Here is a 22,469-nt window from a genome sequence, read left to right on the forward strand (position 1 = left end):
TTAGCATCTCCACACACCGTCCAATAACACAACCTGCAGAAACCCATCCTCAGCGTCTTCACTCACGTCCCAATAACACAACCTGCAGAAACCCATCCTCAGCATCTTCACTCACCTCCCAATAACACAACCTGCCGAAACCCATCCTCAGCATCTTCACTCACCTCCCAATAACACAACCTGCAGAAACCCATCCTCAGCATCTTCACTCACCTCCCAATAACACAACATGCAGAAACCCATCCTCAGCATCTCCACTCACCTCCCAATATCACAACCTGCAGAAACCCAACCTCCACATCACTCACCTCCCAATTTCACAACCTGCAGAAACCCATCCTCAGCATCTCCACTCACCTCCCAATAACACAAAATGCAGAAACTCATCCGCCGCATCTCCACTCACCTCCCAATAACCCAGCCTGCAGAAACCCATCCTCAGCATCTCCACTCACCTCCCAATAACACAACCTGCAGAAACCCATCCTCAGCATCTCCACTCACCTCCCAATAACGCAACCTGCAGAAACCCATCCTCAGCATCTCCTGCTCACCTTCCAATAACACAACCTGCAGAAACCCATCGTCAGCATCTCCATTCACCTCCCAATAACACAACCTGCAGAAACCTATCCTCAGCATCTCCACTAACCTTCCAATACACAACCTGCAGAAAACCATCCTCAGCATCTCCACTCACCTCCCAATAACACAAACTGCAGAGACCCATCCTCAGCATCTCCACTCACCTCCCAATAACACAACCTGCAGAAACCCATCCTCAGCATCTCCACTCACCTCCCAATAACACAACCTGCAGAAACCCATCCTCAGCATCTCCACTCACCTTCCAATAACACAACCTGCAGAAACCCATCCTCACCGTCTTCACTAACCTTGCAATAACACAATTTGCAGAAACCCATCCTCAGCATCTCCACTCACCTCCCAATAACACAACCTGAAGAAACCCATCCTGAGCATCTCCACTCACCTCCCAATAACACAACCTGCAGAAACCCATCCTCAGCATCTTCACTCACCTCCCAATAACACAATCAGCAGAAACCCATCCTCAGCATCTCCACTCACCCCCGAATAACACAACCTGAAGAAACCCATCCATAGCATCTCCACTCACCTCCCAATAACACAACCTGCAGAAACCCATCCTCAGCATCTTCACTCACCTCCCAATAACACAACCTGCAGAAACCCATCCTCAGCATCTTCACTAACCTCCCAATTCCACAACCTGCAGAAACCTATCCACAGAATCTCCACTCACCTCCCAATAACACAACCTGCAGAAACCCATCCTCAGCATCTTCACTCACCTCCCAATAACACAACCTGCAGAAACCCATCCTTAGCATCTCCACACACCGTCCAATAACACAACCTGCAGAAACCCATCCTCAGCGTCTTCACTCACCTCCCAATAACACAACCTGAAGAAACCCATCTATAGCATCTCCACTCACCTCCCAATAACACAACCTGCAGAAACCCATCCTCAGCATCTTCACTCACCTCCCAATAACACAACCTGCCGAAACCCATCCTCAGCATCTTCACTCACCTCCCAATAACACAACCTGTAGAAACCCATCCTCAGCGTCTTTACTCACCTCCCAATATCACAACCTGCAGAAACCCATCCTCAGCATCTTCACTCACCTCCCAATAACACAACCTGCAGAAAACCATTCTCAGCATCTTCACTCACCTTCCAATAACACAAACTGCAGAAACTCATCCTCAGCATCTTCACTCACCTCCCAATAACACAACCTGCAGAAACCCATCCTCAGCATCTTCACTCACCTCCCAATAACACAAACTGCAGGAACCCATCCTCCGCATCTCCACTCACCCCCCAATAACACAACCTGAAGAAACCCATCCATAGCATCTCCACTCACCTCCCAATAACACAACCTGCAGAAACCCATCCTCAGCATCTCCACTCACCTCCCAATAACACAACCTGCAGAAACCCATCCTCAGCATCTCCACTCACCTTCCAATAACACAAACTGCAGAAACCCATCCTCAGCGTCTTCACTAACCTTGCAATAACACAATTTGCAGAAACCCATCCTCAGCATCTCCACTCACCTCCCAATAACACAACCTGAAGAAACCCATCCTGAGCATCTCCACACACCGTCCAATAACACAACCTGCAGAAACCCATCCTCAGCATCTCCACTCACCTCCCAATAACACAACCTGCAGAAACCCATCCTCAGCGTCTTCACTCACCTCCCAATAACACAACCAGCAGAAACCCATCCTCAGCATCTCCACTCACCCCCCAATAACACAACCTGAAGAAACCCATCCTCAGCATCTCCACTCACCTCCCAATAACACAACCTGCAGAAACCCATCCTCAGCATCTCCACTCACCTCCCAATAACACAACCTGCAGAAACCCATCCTCAGCATCTTCACTAACCTCCCAATTCCACAACCTGCAGAAACCTATCCACAGAATCTCCACTCACCTCCCAATAACACAACCTGCAGAAACCCATCCTCAGCATCTCCACTCACCCCCCAATAACACAACCTGCAGAAACCCATCCTCAGCGTCTTCACTCACCTCCCAATATCACAACCTGCAGAAACCCATCCTCAGCATCTTCACTCACCTCCCAATAACACAACCTGCAGAAACCCATCCTCAGCATCTCCACTCACCTTCCAATAACACAACCTGCAGAAACACATCCTCAGCATCTCCACTCACCTTCCAATAACACAACCTGCAGAAACCTATCCTCAGCATCTCCACTAACCTTCCAATACACAACCTGCAGAAAACCATCCTCAGCATCTCCACTCACCTCCCAATAACACAAACTGCAGAGACCCATCCTCAGCATCTCCACTCACCTCCCAATAACACAAACTGCAGAAACCCATCCTCAGCATCTCCACTCACCTCCCAATAACACAACCTGCAGAAACCCATCCTCAGCATCTCCACTCACCTTCCAATAACACAACCTGCAGAAACCCATCCTCACCGTCTTCACTAACCTTGCAATAACACAATTTGCAGAAACCCATCCTCAGCATCTCCACTCACCTCCCAATAACACAACCTGAAGAAACCCATCCTGAGCATCTCCACTCACCTCCCAATAACACAACCTGCAGAAACCCATCCTCAGCATCTTCACTCACCTCCCAATAACACAATCAGCAGAAACCCATCCTCAGCATCTCCACTCACCCCCGAATAACACAACCTGAAGAAACCCATCCATAGCATCTCCACTCACCTCCCAATAACACAACCTGCAGAAACCCATCCTCAGCATCTTCACTCACCTCCCAATAACACAACCTGCAGAAACCCATCCTCAGCATCTTCACTAACCTTCCAATAACACAAACTGCAGAAACCCATCCTCAGCGTCTTCACTAACCTTGCAATAACACAATTTGCAGAAACCCATCCTCAGCATCTCCACTCACCTCCCAATAACACAACCTGAAGAAACCCATCCTGAGCATCTCCACACACCGTCCAATAACACAACCTGCAGAAACCCATCCTCAGCATCTCCACTCACCTCCCAATAACACAACCTGCAGAAACCCATCCTCAGCGTCTTCACTCACCTCCCAATAACACAACCAGCAGAAACCCATCCTCAGCATCTCCACTCACCCCCCAATAACACAACCTGAAGAAACCCATCCTCAGCATCTCCACTCACCTCCCAATAACACAACCTGCAGAAACCCATCCTCAGCATCTCCACTCACCTCCCAATAACACAACCTGCAGAAACCCATCCTCAGCATCTTCACTAACCTCCCAATTCCACAACCTGCAGAAACCTATCCACAGAATCTCCACTCACCTCCCAATAACACAACCTGCAGAAACCCATCCTCAGCATCTCCACTCACCCCCCAATAACACAACCTGCAGAAACCCATCCTCAGCGTCTTCACTCACCTCCCAATATCACAACCTGCAGAAACCCATCCTCAGCATCTTCACTCACCTCCCAATAACACAACCTGCAGAAACCCATCCTCAGCATCTCCACTCACCTTCCAATAACACAACCTACAGAAACACATCCTCAGCATCTCCACTCACCTTCCAATAACACAACCTGCAGAAACTCATCCGCAGCATCTCCACTCACCTCCCAATAACACAACCTGCAGAAACCCATCCTCAGCATCTCCACTCACCTCCCAATAACACAACCTGCAGAAACCCATCCTCAGCATCTCCACTCACCTCCCAATATCACAACCTGCAGAAACCCATCCTCCACATCACTCACCTCCCAATATCACAACCTGCAGAAACCCATCCTCAGCATCTCCACTCACCTCCCAATAACCCAACCTGCAGAAACCCATCCTCAGCATCTCCACTCACCTCCCAATAACACAACCTGCAGAAACCCATCCTCAGCATCTCCACTCACCTCCCAATAACGCAACCTGCAGAAACCCATCCTCAGCATCTCCTGCTCACCTTCCAATAACACAACCTGCAGAAACCCATCGTCAGCATCTCCATTCACCTCCCAATAACACAACCTGCAGAAACCTATCCTCAGCATCTCCACTAACCTCCCAATAACACAACCTGCAGAAACCTATGCTCAGCATCTCCACTAACCTTCCAATACACAACCTGCAGAAAACCATCCTCAGCATCTCCACTCACCTCCCAATAACACAAATTGCAGAGACACATCCTCAGCATCTCCACTCACCTCCCAATAACACAACCTGCAGAAACCCATCCTCAGCATCTCCACTCACCTCCCAATAACACAACCTGCAGAAACCCATCCTCAGCATCTCCACTCACCTTCCAATAACACAATCTGCAGAAACCCATCCTCAGCGTCTTCACTAACCTTGCAATAACACAATTTGCAGAAACCCATCCTCAGCATCTCCACTCACCTCCCAATAACACAACCTGAAGAAACCCATCCTCAGCATCTTCACTCACCTCCCAATAACACAACCTGCAGAAACCCATTCTCAGCATCTTCACTCACCTTCCAATAACACAAACTGCAGAAACTCATCCTCAGCATCTTCACTCACCTCCCAATAACACAACCTGCAGAAACCCATCCTCAGCATCTTCACTCACCTCCCAATAACACAAACTGCAGGAACCCATCCTCCGCATCTCCACTCACCCCCCAATAACACAACCTGAAGAAACCCATCCATAGCATCTCCACTCACCTCCCAATAACACAACCTGCAGAAACCCATCCTCAGCATCTCCACTCACCTCCCAATAACACAACCTGCAGAAACCCATCCTCAGCATCTCCACTCACCTTCCAATAACACAAACTGCAGAAACCCATCCTCAGCGTCTTCACTAACCTTGCAATAACACGATTTGCAGAAACCCATCCTCAGCATCTCCACTCACCTCCCAATAACACAACCTGAAGAAACCCATCCTGAGCATCTCCACACACCGTCCAATAACACAACCTGCAGAAACCCATCCTCAGCATCTCCACTCACCTCCCAATAACACAACCTGCAGAAACCCATCCTCAGCGTCTTCACTCACCTCCCAATAACACAACCAGCAGAAACCCATCCTCAGCATCTCCACTCACCCCCCAATAACACAACCTGAAGAAACCCATCCTCAGCATCTCCACTCACCTCCCAATAACACAACCTGCAGAAACCCATCCTCAGCATCTCCACTCACCTCCCAATAACACAACCTGCAGAAACCCATCCTCAGCATCTTCACTAACCTCCCAATTCCACAACCTGCAGAAACCTATCCACAGAATCTCCACTCACCTCCCCATAACACAACCTGCAGAAACCCATCCTCAGCATCTCCACTCACCCCCCAATAACACAACCTGCAGAAACCCATCCTCAGCGTCTTCACTCACCTCCCAATATCACAACCTGCAGAAACCCATCCTCAGCATCTTCACTCACCTCCCAATAACACAACCTGCAGAAACCCATCCTCAGCATCTCCACTCACCTTCCAATAACACAACCTGCAGAAACACATCCTCAGCATCTCCACTCACCTTCCAATAACACAACCTGCAGAAACCTATCCTCAGCATCTCCACTAACCTTCCAATACACAACCTGCAGAAAACCATCCTCAGCATCTCCACTCACCTCCCAATAACACAAACTGCAGAGACCCATCCTCAGCATCTCCACTCACCTCCCAATAACACAAACTGCAGAAACCCATCCTCAGCATCTCCACTCACCTCCCAATAACACAACCTGCAGAAACCCATCCTCAGCATCTCCACTCACCTTCCAATAACACAACCTGCAGAAACCCATCCTCACCGTCTTCACTAACCTTGCAATAACACAATTTGCAGAAACCCATCCTCAGCATCTCCACTCACCTCCCAATAACACAACCTGAAGAAACCCATCCTGAGCATCTCCACTCACCTCCCAATAACACAACCTGCAGAAACCCATCCTCAGCATCTTCACTCACCTCCCAATAACACAATCAGCAGAAACCCATCCTCAGCATCTCCACTCACCCCCGAATAACACAACCTGAAGAAACCCATCCATAGCATCTCCACTCACCTCCCAATAACACAACCTGCAGAAACCCATCCTCAGCATCTTCACTCACCTCCCAATAACACAACCTGCAGAAACCCATCCTCAGCATCTTCACTAACCTCCCAATTCCACAACCTGCAGAAACCTATCCACAGAATCTCCACTCACCTCCCAATAACACAACCTGCAGAAACCCATCCTCAGCATCTTCACTCACCTCCCAATAACACAACCTGCAGAAACCCATCCTCAGCATCTTCACTAACCTCCCAATTCCACAACCTGCAGAAACCTATCCACAGAATCTTCACTCACCTCCCAATAACACAACCTGCAGAAACCCATCCTCAGCATCTTCACTCACCTCCCAATAACACAACCTGCAGAAACCCATCCTTAGCATCTCCACACACCGTCCAATAACACAACCTGCAGAAACCCATCCTCAGCGTCTTCACTCACCTCCCAATAACACAACCTGAAGAAACCCATCTATAGCATCTCCACTCACCTCCCAATAACACAACCTGCAGAAACCCATCCTCAGCATCTTCACTCACCTCCCAATAACACAACCTGCCGAAACCCATCCTCAGCATCTTCACTCACCTCCCAATAACACAACCTGCAGAAACCCATCCTCAGCGTCTTTACTCACCTCCCAATATCACAACCTGCAGAAACCCATCCTCAGCATCTTCACTCACCTCCCAATAACACAACCTGCAGAAAACCATTCTCAGCATCTTCACTCACCTTCCAATAACACAAACTGCAGAAACTCATCCTCAGCATCTTCACTCACCTCCCAATAACACAACCTGCAGAAACCCATCCTCAGCATCTTCACTCACCTCCCAATAACACAAACTGCAGGAACCCATCCTCCGCATCTCCACTCACCCCCCAATAACACAACCTGAAGAAACCCATCCATAGCATCTCCACTCACCTCCCAATAACACAACCTGCAGAAACCCATCCTCAGCATCTCCACTCACCTCCCAATAACACAACCTGCAGAAACCCATCCTCAGCATCTCCACTCACCTTCCAATAACACAAACTGCAGAAACCCATCCTCAGCGTCTTCACTAACCTTGCAATAACACAATTTGCAGAAACCCATCCTCAGCATCTCCACTCACCTCCCAATAACACAACCTGAAGAAACCCATCCTGAGCATCTCCACACACCGTCCAATAACACAACCTGCAGAAACCCATCCTCAGCATCTCCACTCACCTCCCAATAACACAACCTGCAGAAACCCATCCTCAGCGTCTTCACTCACCTCCCAATAACACAACCAGCAGAAACCCATCCTCAGCATCTCCACTCACCCCCCAATAACACAACCTGAAGAAACCCATCCTCAGCATCTCCACTCACCTCCCAATAACACAACCTGCAGAAACCCATCCTCAGCATCTCCACTCACCTCCCAATAACACAACCTGCAGAAACCCATCCTCAGCATCTTCACTAACCACCCAATTCCACAACCTGCAGAAACCTATCCACAGAATCTCCACTCACCTCCCAATAACACAACCTGCAGAAACCCATCCTCAGCATCTCCACTCACCCCCCAATAACACAACCTGCAGAAACCCATCCTCAGCGTCTTCACTCACCTCCCAATATCACAACCTGCAGAAACCCATCCTCAGCATCTTCACTCACCTCCCAATAACACAACCTGCAGAAACCCATCCTCAGCATCTCCACTCACCTTCCAATAACACAACCTGCAGAAACACATCCTCAGCATCTCCACTCACCTTCCAATAACACAACCTGCAGAAACTCATCCGCAGCATCTCCACTCACCTCCCAATAACACAACCTGCAGAATCCCATCCTCAGCATCTCCACTCACCTCCCAATAACACAACCTGCAGAAACCCATCCTCAGCATCTCCACTCACCTCCCAATATCACAACCTGCAGAAACCCATCCTCCACATCACTCACCTCCCAATATCACAACCTGCAGAAACCCATCCTCAGCATCTCCACTCACCTCCCAATAACCCAACCTGCAGAAACCCATCCTCAGCATCTCCACTCACCTCCCAATAACACAACCTGCAGAAACCCATCCTCAGCATCTCCACTCACCTCTCAATAACGCAACCTGCAGAAACCCATCCTCAGCATCTCCTGCTCACCTTCCAATAACACAACCTGCAGAAACCCATCGTCAGCATCTCCATTCACCTCCCAATAACACAACCTGCAGAAACCTATCCTCAGCATCTCCACTAACCTCCCAATAACACAACCTGCAGAAACCTATGCTCAGCATCTCCACTAACCTTCCAATACACAACCTGCAGAAAACCATCCTCAGCATCTCCACTCACCTCCCAATAACACAAATTGCAGAGACACATCCTCAGCGTCTTCACTAACCTTGCAATAACACAATTTGCAGAAACCCATCCTCAGCATCTCCACTCACCTCCCAATAACACAACCTGAAGAAACCCATCCTCAGCATCTTCACTCACCTCCCAATAACACAACCTGCAGAAACCCATCCTCAGCATCTCCACTCACCCCCCAATAACACAACCTGAAGAAACCCATCCATAGCATCTCCACTCACCTCCCAATAACACAACCTGCAGAAACCCATCCTCAGCATCTCCACTCACCTCCCAATAACACAACCTGCAGAAATCCATCCTCAGCATCTTCACTAACCTCCCAATTCCACAACCTGCAGAAACCTATCCTTAGCATCTCCACACACCGTCCAATAACACAACCTGCAGAAACCCATCCTCAGCGCCTTCACTCACGTCCCAATAACACAACCTGCAGAAACCCATCCTCAGCATCTTCACTCACCTCCCAATAACACAACCTGCCGAAACCCATCCTCAGCATCTTCACTCACCTCCCAATAACACAACCTGCAGAAACCCATCCTCAGCGTCTTCACTCACCTCACAATATCACAATCTGCAGAAACCCATCCTCAGCATCTTCACTCACCTCCCAATAACACAACCTGCAGAAACCCATCCTCAGCATCTCCACTCACCTCCCAATATCACAACCTGCAGAAACCCAACCTCCACATCACTCACCTCCCAATATCACAACCTGCAGAAACCCATCCTCAGCATCTCCACTCACCTCCCAATAACACAAAATGCAGAAACTCATCCGCCGCATCTCCACTCACCTCCCAATAACCCAACCTGCAGAAACCCATCCTCAGCATCTCCACTCACCTCCCAATAACACAACCTGCAGAAACCCATCCTCAGCATCTCCACTCACCTCCCAATAACGCAACCTGCAGAAACCCATCCTCAGCATCTCCTGCTCACCTTCCTATAACACAACCTGCAGAAACCCATCGTCAGCATCTCCATTCACCTCCCAATAACACATCCTGCAGAAACCTATCCTCAGCATCTCCACTAACCTTCCAATACACAACCTGCAGAAAACCATCCTCAGCATCTCCACTCACCTCCCAATAACACAAACTGCAGAGACCCATCCTCAGCATCTCCACTCACCTCCCAATAACACAACCTGCAGAAACCCATCCTCAGCATCTCCACTCACCTCCCAATAACACAACCTGCAGAAACCCATCCTCAGCATCTCCACTCACCTTCCAATAACACAACCTGCAGAAACCCATCCTCACCGTCTTCACTAACCTTGCAATAACACAATTTGCAGAAACCCATCCTCAGCATCTCCACTCACCTCCCAATAACACAACCTGAAGAAACCCATCCTGAGCATCTCCACTCACCTCCCAATAACACAACCTGCAGAAACCCATCCTCAGCGTCTTCACTCACCTCCCAATAACACAATCAGCAGAAACCCATCCTCAGCATCTCCACTCACCCCCGAATAACACAACCTGAAGAAACCCATCCATAGCATCTCCACTCACCTCCCAATAACACAACCTGCAGAAACCCATCCTCAGCATCTTCACTCACCTCCCAATAACACAACCTGCAGAAACCCATCCTCAGCATCTTCACTAACCTCCCAATTCCACAACCTGCAGAAACCTATCCACAGAATCTCCACTCACCTCCCAATAACACAACCTGCAGAAACCCATCCTCAGCATCTTCACTCACCTCCCAATAACACAACCTGCAGAAACCCATCCTCAGCATCTTCACTAACCTCCCAATTCCACAACCTGCAGAAACCTATCCACAGAATCTTCACTCACCTCCCAATAACACAACCTGCAGAAACCCATCCTCAGCATCTTCACTCACCTCCCAATAACACAACCTGCAGAAACCCATCCTTAGCATCTCCACACACCGTCCAATAACACAACCTGCAGAAACCCATCCTCAGCGTCTTCACTCACCTCCCAATAACACAACCTGAAGAAACCCATCTATAGCATCTCCACTCACCTCCCAATAACACAACCTGCAGAAACCCATCCTCAGCATCTTCACTCACCTCCCAATAACACAACCTGCCGAAACCCATCCTCAGCATCTTCACTCACCTCCCAATAACACAACCTGCAGAAACCCATCCTCAGCGTCTTTACTCACCTCCCAATATCACAACCTGCAGAAACCCATCCTCAGCATCTTCACTCACCTCCCAATAACACAACCTGCAGAAAACCATTCTTAGCATCTTCACTCACCTTCCAATAACACAAACTGCAGAAACTCATCCTCAGCATCTTCACTCACCTCCCAATAACACAACCTGCAGAAACCCATCCTCAGCATCTTCACTCACCTCCCAATAACACAAACTGCAGGAACCCATCCTCCGCATCTCCACTCACCCCCCAATAACACAACCTGAAGAAACCCATCCATAGCATCTCCACTCACCTCCCAATAACACAACCTGCAGAAACCCATCCTCAGCATCTCCACTCACCTCCCAATAACACAACCTGCAGAAACCCATCCTCAGCATCTCCACTCACCTTCCAATAACACAAACTGCAGAAACCCATCCTCAGCGTCTTCACTAACCTTGCAATAACACAATTTGCAGAAACCCATCCTCAGCATCTCCACTCACCTCCCAATAACACAACCTGAAGAAACCCATCCTGAGCATCTCCACACACCGTCCAATAACACAACCTGCAGAAACCCATCCTCAGCATCTCCACTCACCTCCCAATAACACAACCTGCAGAAACCCATCCTCAGCGTCTTCACTCACCTCCCAATAACACAACCAGCAGAAACCCATCCTCAGCATCTCCACTCACCCCCCAATAACACAACCTGAAGAAACCCATCCTCAGCATCTCCACTCACCTCCCAATAACACAACCTGCAGAAACCCATCCTCAGCATCTCCACTCACCTCCCAATAACACAACCTGCAGAAACCCATCCTCAGCATCTTCACTAACCTCCCAATTCCACAACCTGCAGAAACCTATCCACAGAATCTCCACTCACCTCCCAATAACACAACCTGCAGAAACCCATCCTCAGCATCTCCACTCACCCCCCAATAACACAACCTGCAGAAACCCATCCTCAGCGTCTTCACTCACCTCCCAATATCACAACCTGCAGAAACCCATCCTCAGCATCTTCACTCACCTCCCAATAACACAACCTGCAGAAAACCATTCTCAGCATCTTCACTCACCTTCCAATAACACAAATTGCAGAAACTCATCCTCAGCATCTTCACTCACCTCCCAATAACACAACCTGCAGAAACCCATCCTCCACATCTCCACTCACCTCCCAATAACACAACCTGCAGAAACCCATCCTCAGCATCTTCACTCACCTCCCAATAACACAACCTGCAGAAACCCATCCTCAGCATCTCCACTCACCTCCCAATAACACAACCTGCAGAAACCCATCCTCAGCATCTTCACTCACCTCCCAATAACACAACCTGAAGAAACCCATCCTCAACATCTTCATTCACCTCCCAATAACACAACCTGCAGAAATCCATCCTCAGCATCTTCACTCACCTTCCAATAACACAACCTGCAGAAACCCATCCTCAGCATCTTCACTAACCTCCCAATAACACAACCTGCGGAAACCCACCCTCAGCATCTCCACTCACCTTCCAATAACACAACCTTCCGAAACCCATCCTCAGCATCTCCACTCACCTCCCAATAACACAAGCTGCAGAAACCCATCCTCATCATCTCCACTCACCTCCCAATAACACAAACTGCAGAAACCCATCCTCAGCATCTCCATCTCCTTCCAATGAAATAACCTGCAGAAACCCATCCTCAGCATCTTCACTCACCTCCCAATAACACAACCTGCAGAAACCCATCCTCAGCATCTTCACTCACCTCCCAGTAACACAACCTGCAGAAACCCATCCTCCGCATCTCCACTCACCCCCCAATAACACAACCTGAAGAAACCCATCCATAGCATCTCCACTCACCTCCCAATAACACAACCTGCAGAAACCAATCCTCAGCATCTCCACTCACCTCCCAATAACACAACCTGCAGAAACCCATTCTCAGCATCTCCACTCACCGTCCAATAACACAACCTGCAGAAACCCATCCTCAGCGTCTTCACTCACCTCCCAATAACACAACCTGCAGAAACCCATCCTCAGCATCTCCACTCACCTCCCAATAACACAACCTGCAGAACCCCATCCTCAGCATCTCCACTCACGTTCCAGTAACACAACCTGAAGAAACCCATCCATAGCATCTTCACTCACCTCCCAATAACACAACCTGCAGAAACCCATCGTCAGCATCTCCACTCACCCCCCAATAACACAACCTGCAGAAACCCATCCTCAGCATCTCCACTCACCCCCCGATAACACAACTTGCAGAAACCCATCCTCAGCATCTCCACTCACCTCCCAATAACACAACCTGCAGAAACCCATTCTCAGCATCTCCACTCACCGTCCAATAACACAACCTGCAGAAACCCATCCTCGGCATTTTCACTCACCTTCCAATAACACAACCTGCAGAAACCCATCCTCAGCATCTCCACTCACCGCCCAATAACACAACCTGCAGAAACCCATCCTCAGCATCTCCACTCACCTCCCAATAACACAACCTGCAGAAACCCATCCTCAACATCTTCACTCACCTTCCAATAACACAACCTGCAGAAACCCATCCTCAGCATCTCCACTCACCTCCCAATAACACAACCTGCAGAAACCCATCCTCAGCATCTTCACTCACCTCCCAATAACACAACCTGCAGAAACCCATCCTCAGCATCTTCACTCACCTCCCAATATCACAACCTGCAGAAACCCATCCTCAGCATCTCCACTCACCTCACAATAACACAACCTGCAGAAACCCATCCTCAGCATCTTCACTCACCTCCCAATAACACAACCTGCAGAAACCCATCCTCAGCATCTTCACTCACCTCCCAATATCACAACCTGCAGAAACCCATCCTCAGCATCTTCACTCACCCCCCAATAACACAACCTGCAGAAACCCATCCTCAGCATCTCCAGTCACATCCCAATAACACAAACTGCAGAAACCCATCCTTAGCATCTCCACTCACCTCCCAATTACACAACCTGCAGAAACCCATCCTCAGCATCTTCACTAACCTCCCAATAACACAACCTGCAGAAAACCATCCTCAGCATCTTCACTCACCTCCCAATAACACAACCTGCATAAAACCATCCTCAGCATCTTCACTCACCCCCCGATAACACAACCTGCAGAAACCCATCCTCAGCATCTTCACTCACCTCCCAATAACACAACCTGCAGCAACACATCCTCAGCATCTCCACTCACCTCCCAATAACACAACCTGCAGAAACCCATCCTCAGCATCTCCACTCACCTCCCAATAACGCAACCTGCAGAAACCCATCCTCAGCATCTCCACTCACTTCCCAATAACACAACCTGCAGAAACCTATCCTCAGCATCTCCACTAACCTTCCAATACACAACCTGCAGAAAACCATCCTCAGCATCTCCACTCACTTCCCAATAACACAACCTGCAGAAACCCATCCTCAGCATCTCCACTCACCCCCCAATAACACAACCTGAAGAAACCCATCCATAGCATCTCCACTCACCTCCCAATAACACTACCTGCAGAAACCCATCCTCAGCATCTCCACTCACCTCACAATAACACAACCTGCAGAAACCCATCCTCAGCATCTTCACTAACCTCCCAATTCCACAACCTGCAGTAACCTATCCTCAGAATCTCCACTCACCCCCCAATAACACAACCTGAAGAAACCCATCCATAGCATCTCCACTCACCTCCCAATAACACAACCTGCAGAAACCCATCCTCAGCATCTCCACTCACCTCACAATAACACAACCTGCAGAAACCCATCCTCAGCATCTTCACTAACCTCCCAATTCCACAACCTGCAGTAACCTATCCTCAGAATCTCCACTCACCCCCCAATAACACAACCTGAAGAAACCCATCCTCAGCATCTTCACTAACCTCCCAATAACACAACCTGCAGAAACCCATCCTCAGCATCTCCACTCACCCCCCAATAACACAACCTGAAGAAACCCATCCTCAGCATCTTCACTCACCTTCCAATAACACAAACTGCAGAAACTCATCCTCAGCATCTTCACTCACCTCCCAATAACACAACCTGCAGAAACCCATCCTCCACATCTCCACTCACCTCCCAATAACACAACCTGCAGAAACCCATTCTCAGCCTCTTCACTCAACTCCCAATAACAGAACCTGCAGAAACCCATCCTCAGCATCTCCACTCACCTGCCAATAACAGAACATGCAGAAACCCATCCTCAGCATCTTCACTCACCTTCCAATAACACAACCTGAAGAAACCCATCCTCAGCATCTTCACTCAGCTCCCAATAACACAACCTGCAGAAATCCATCCTCAGCATCTTCACTCACCTTCCAATAACATAACCTGCAGAAACCCATCCTCAGCATCTTCACTAACATCCCAATAACACAACCTGCAGAAACCCATCCTCAGCATCTCCACTCACCTTCCAATAACACAACCTTCCGAAACCCATCCTCAGCATTTCCATTCACCTCCCAATAACACAACCTGCAGAAACCCATCCTCAGCATCGTCACTCACCTCCCAATAACACAACCTGCAGAAACTCATCCTCAGCGTCTTCACTCACCTCCCAATAACATAACCTGCAGAAACCCATCCTCAGCATCTCCACTCACCCCCCAATAACACAACCTGAAGAAACCCATCCATAGCATCTTCACTCACCTCCCAATAACACAACCTGCAGAAACCCATCCTCTGCATCTCCACTCAGCCCCCAATAACACAACCTGCAGAAACCCATCCTCAGCATCTCCACTCACCTCCCAATAACACAACCTGCAGAAACCCATCCTCAACATCTTCACTCACCTTCCAATAACACAACCTGCAGAAACCCATCCTCCGCATCTTCACTCACCTCACAATAACACAACCTGCAGAAACCCATCCTCAGCATCTTCACTCACCTCCCAATAACACAACCTGCAGAAACCCATCCTCAGCATCTTCACTCACCTCCCAATATGACAACCTGCAGAAACCCATCCTCAGCATCTCCATTCACCTTCCAATAACACAACCTGCAGAAACCCATCCTCAGCATCTTCACTCACCTCCCAATAACACAACCTGCAGAAACCCATCCTCAGCATCTCCACTCACCTTCCAATAACACAACCTGCAGAAACCCATCATCAGCATCTCCACACACCTCCCAATAAAACAACCTGCAGAAACCCATCCTCAGCATCTCCACTCACCTCACAATAACACAACCTGCAGAAACCCATCCTCAGCATCTCCACTCACCTCACAATAACACAACCTGCAGAAACCCATCCTCAGCATCTTCACTCACCTCCCAATATCACAACCTGCAGAAACCCATCCTCAGCATCTCCACTCACATCCCAATAACACAACCTGCAGAAACCCATCCTCAGCATCTCCACTCACCTCCCAATAACACAACCTGCAGAAACCTATCCTCAGTATCTCCACTCACATTCCAATAACACAACCTGCAGAAACCCATCCTCAGCATCTTCACTAACCCCTCGATAACACAACCTGCAGAAACCCATCCTCAGCATCTCCACTCACCTCCCAATAACACAACCTGCAGAAACCCATCCTCAGCATCTCCACTCACCTCCCAATAACGCAACCTGCAGAAACCCATCCTCTGCATCTTCACTCACCTTCCAATAACACAACCTGCAGAAACCCATCCTCAGCATCTTCCCTAACCTCCCAATAACACAACCTGCAGAAACCTATCCTCAGCATCTCCGCTAACCTCCCAATTCCACAACCTGCAGAAACCTATCCTCAGAATCTCCACTCACCGTCCAATAACACAACCTGCAGAAACCCATCCTCAGCGTCTTCACTCACCTCCCAATAACACAACCTGCAGAAACCCATCCTCAGCATCTCCACTCACCCCCAAATAACACAACCTGAAGAAACCCATCCATAGCATCTCCACTCACCTCCCAATAACACAACCTGCAGAAACCCATCCTCAGCATCTTCACTCACCTTCCAATAACACAAACTGCAGAAACCCATCCTCAGCATCTTCACTCACCTCCCAATAACACAACCTGCAGAAACCCATCCTCAGCAACTCCACTAACATCTCAATAACACAACCTGCATAATCCCATCCTCCACATCTCCACTCACCTCCCAATAACACAACCTGCAGAAACCCATCCTCAGCATCTTCACTCACATCCCAATAACACAACCTGCAGAAACCCATTCTCAGCATCTTCACTCACCTTCCAATAACACAAACTGCAGAAACTCATCCTCAGCATCTTCACTCACCTCCCAATAACACAACCTGCAGAAACCCATCCTCCTCATCTCCACTCACCTCCCAATAACACAACCTGCAGAAACCCATTCTCAGCATCTTCACTCACCTTCCAATAACACAAACTGCAGAAACTCATCCTCAGCATCTTCACTCACCTCCCAATAACACAACCTGCAGAAACCCATCCTCCACATCTCCACTCACCTCCCAATAACACATCGTGCAGAAACCCATCCTCAGCATCTCTACTCACCTCCCAATAACACAACCTGCAGAAACTCATCCTCAGCATCTTCACTCACCTTCCAATAACACAACCTGCAGAAACCCATCCTCAGCATCTCCACTCACCTTCCAATAACACAACCTTCCGAAACCCATCCTCAGCATCTCCACTCACCTCCCATTAACACAACATGCAGAAACCCATCCTCATCATCTCCACTCACCTCCCAATAACACAACCTGCAGAAACCCATCCTCATCATCTCCACTCACCTCCCAATAACACAACCTGCAGAAACCCATCCTCAGCATCTCCACTCACCTCCCAATAACACAACCTGCAGAAACCCATCCTCAGCATCTTCACTCACCTTCCAATAACACAATCTGAAGAAACCCATCCTCAGCATCTTCACTCACCTCCCAATAACACAACCTGCAGAAACCCATTCTCAGCATCTTCACTCACCTTCCAATAACACAAACTGCAGAAACTCATCCTCAGCATCTTCACTCACCTCCCAATAACACAACCTGCTGAAACCCATCCTCCTCATCTCCACTCACCTCCCAATAACACAACCTGCAGAAACCCATTCTCAGCATCTTCACTCACCTTCCAATAACACAAACTGCAGAAACTCATCCTCAGCATCTTCACTCACCTCCCAATAACACAACCTGCAGAAACCCATCCTCCACATTACCACTCACCTCCCAATAACACATCCTGCAGAAACCCATCCTCAGCATCTCTACTCACCTCCCAATAACACAACCTGCAGAAACTCATCCTCAGCATCTTCACTCACCTTCCAATAACACAACCTGCAGAAACCCATCCTCAGCATCTCCACTCACCTTCCAATAACACAACCTTCCGAAACCCATCCTCAGCATCTCTACTCACCTCCCATTAACACAACATGCAGAAACCCATCCTCATCATCTCCACTCACCTCCCAATAACACAACCTGCAGAAACCCATCCTCATCATCTCCACTCACCCCCCAATAACACAACCTGCAGAAACCCATCCTCAGCATATCCACTCACCTCCCAATAACACAACCTGCAGAAACCCATCCTCAGCATCTTCACTCACCTTCCAATAACACAACCTGAAGAAACCCATCCTCAGCATCTTCACTCACCTCCCAATAACACAACCTACAGAAATCCATCCTCAGCATCTTCACTCACCTTCCAATAACACAACCTGCAGAAACCCATCCTCAGCATCTTCACTAACCTCCCAATAACACAACCTGCAGAAACCCATCCTCAGCATCTCCACTCACCCCCCAATAACACAACCTGAAGAAACCCATCCATAGCATCTTCACTCACCTTCCAATAACACAACCTGCAGAAACCCATCCTCAGCATCTTCCCTAACCTCCCAATAACACAACCTGCAGAAACCTATCCTCAGCATCTCCACTAACCTCCCAATTCCACAACCTGCAGAAACCTATCCTCAGAATCTCCACTCACCTCCCAATAACACAACCTGCAGAAACCCATCCTCAGCATCTCCACTCACTTCCCAATAACACAACCTGCAGAAACGCATCCTTAGCATCTCTACACACCGTCCAATAACACAACCTGCAGAAACCCATCCTCAGCGTCTTTACTCACCTCCCAATAACACAACCTGCAGAAACCCATCCTCAGCATCTCCACTCACCCCCCAATAACACAACCTGAAGAAACCCATCCATAGCATCTCCACTCACCTCCCAATAACACAACCTGCAGAAACCCACCCTCAGCATCTTCACTCACCTCCCAATAACACAACCTGCCAAAACCCATCCTCAGCATCTTCACTCACCTCCCAATAACACAACCTGCAGAAACCCATCCTCAGCGTCTTCACTCACCTCCCAATATCACAACCTGCAGAAACCCATCCTCAGCATCTTCACTCACCTCCCAATAACACAACCTGCAGAAACCCATTCTCAGCATCTTCACTCACCTTCCAATAACACTAACTGCAGAAACTCATCCTCAGCATCTTCACTCACCTCCCAATAACACAACCTGCAGAAACCCATCCTCCACATCTCCACTCACCTCCCAATAACACAACCTGCAGAAACCCAACCTCATCATCTCCACTCACCTCCCAATAACACAACCTGCAGAAACCCATCCTCAGCATCTCCACTCACCTCCCAATAACACAACCTGCAGAAACCCATCCTCAGCATCTTCACTCAACTTCCAATAACACAACCTGAAGAAACCCATCCTCAGCATCTTCACTCACCTCCCAATAACACAACCTGCAGAAACCCAACCTCATCATCTCCACTCACCTCCCAATAACACAACCTGCAGAAACCCATCCTTAGCATCTCTACACACCGTCCAATAACACAACCTGCAGAAACCCATCCTCAGCGTCTTCACTCACCTCCCAATAACACAACCTGCAGAAACCCATCCTCAGCATCTCCACTCACCCCCCAATAACACAACCTGAAGAAACCCATCCATAGCATCTCCACTCACCTCCCAATAACACAACCTGCAGAAACCCATCCTCAGCATCTTCACTCACCTTCCAATAACACAAACTGCAGAAACTCATCCTCAGCATCTTCACTCACCTCCCAATAACACAACCTGCAGAAACCCATCCTCCACATCTCCACTCACCTCCCAATAACACAACCTGCAGGAACCCATCCTCAGCATCTTCACTCACCTCGCAATAACACAACCTGCAGAAACCCATCCTCAGCAACTCCACTAACATCCCAATAACACAACCTGCAGAAACCCATCCTCCACATCTCCACTCACCTCCCAATAACACAACCTGCAGAAACCCATCCTCAGCATCTTCACTCACCTCCCAATAACACAAACAGCAGAAACCCATTCTCAGCATCTTCACTCACCTTCCAATAACACAAACTGCAGAAACTCATCCTCAGCATCTTCACTCACCTCCCAATAACACAACCTGCAGAAACCCATCCTCCTCATCTCCACTCACCTCCCAATAACACAACCTGCAGAAACCCATTCTCAGCATCTTCACTCACCTTCCAAGAAAACAAACTGCAGAAACTCATCCTCAGCATCTTCACTCACCTCCCAATAACACAACCTGCAGAAACCCATCCTCCACATCTCCACTCACCTCCCAATAACACATCCTGCAGAAACCCATCCTCAGCATCTCTACTCACCTCCCAATAACACAACCTGCAGAAACTCATCCTCAGCATCTTCACTCACCCCCCAATAACACAACCTGCAGAAACCCATCCTCAGCATCTCCACTCACCTTCCAATAACACAACCTTCCGAAACCCATCCTCAGCATCTCCACTCACCTCCCATTAACATAACATGCAGAAACCCATCCTCATCATCTCCACTCACCTCCCAATAACACAACCTGCAGAAACCCATCCTCATCATCTCCACTCACCTCCCAATAACACAACCTGCAGAAACCCATCCTCAGCATCTCCACTCACGTCCCAATAACACAACCTGCAGAAACCCATCCTCAGCATCTTCACTCACCTTCCAATAACACAACCTGAAGAAACCCATCCTCAGCATCTTCACTCACCTCCCAATAACACAACCTGGAGAAACCCATTCTCAGCATCTTCACTCACCTTCCATTAACACAAACTGCAGAAACTCATCCTCAGCATCTTCACTCACCTCCCAATAACACAACCTGCAGAAACCCACCCTCCTCATCTCCACTCACCTCCCAATAACACAACCTGCAGAAACCCATCCTCAGCAACTCCACTAACATCCCAATAACACAACCTGCAGAAACCCATCCTCCACATCTCCACTCACCTCCCAATAACACAACCTGCAGAAACCCATCCTCAGCATCTTCACTCACCTCCCAATAACACAACCTGCAGAAACCCATTCTCAGCATCTCCACTCACCTCCCAATAACACAACCTGCAGAAACCCATCCTCAGCATCTCCACTCACCTCCCAATAACACAACCTGCAGAAACCCATCCTCAGCATCTTCACTCAACTTCCAATAACACAACCTGAAGAAACCCATCCTCAGCATCTTCACTCACCTCCCAATAACACAACCTGCAGAAACCCAACCTCATCATCTCCACTCACCTCCCAATAACACAACCTGCAGAAACCCATCCTTAGCATCTCTACACACCGTCCAATAACACAACCTGCAGAAACCCATCCTCAGCGTCTTCACTCACCTCCCAATAACACAACCTGCAGAAACCCATCCTCCACATCTCCACTCACCTCCCAATAACACAACCTGCAGGAACCCATCCTCAGCATCTTCACTCACCTCGCAATAACACAACCTGCAGAAACCCATCCTCAGCAACTCCACTAACATCCCAATAACACAACCTGCAGAAACCCATCCTCCACATCTCCACTCACCTCCCAATAACACAACCTGCAGAAACCCATCCTCAGCATCTTCACTCACCTCCCAATAACACAAACTGCAGAAACCCATTCTCAGCATATTCACTCACCTTCCAAGAACACAAACTGCAGAAACTCATCCTCAGCATCTTCACTCACCTCCCAATAACACAACCTGCAGAAACCCATCCTCCACATCTCCACTCACCTCCCAATAACACATCCTGCAGAAACCCATCCACAGCATCTCTACTCACCTCCCAATAACACAACCTGCAGAAACTCATCCTCAGCATCTTCACTCACCCCCCAATAACACAACCTGCAGAAAC

Source organism: Scyliorhinus torazame, chromosome 5 (assembly GCF_047496885.1).
Source record: "Scyliorhinus torazame isolate Kashiwa2021f chromosome 5, sScyTor2.1, whole genome shotgun sequence".
NCBI lineage: Eukaryota > Metazoa > Chordata > Chondrichthyes > Carcharhiniformes > Scyliorhinidae > Scyliorhinus > Scyliorhinus torazame.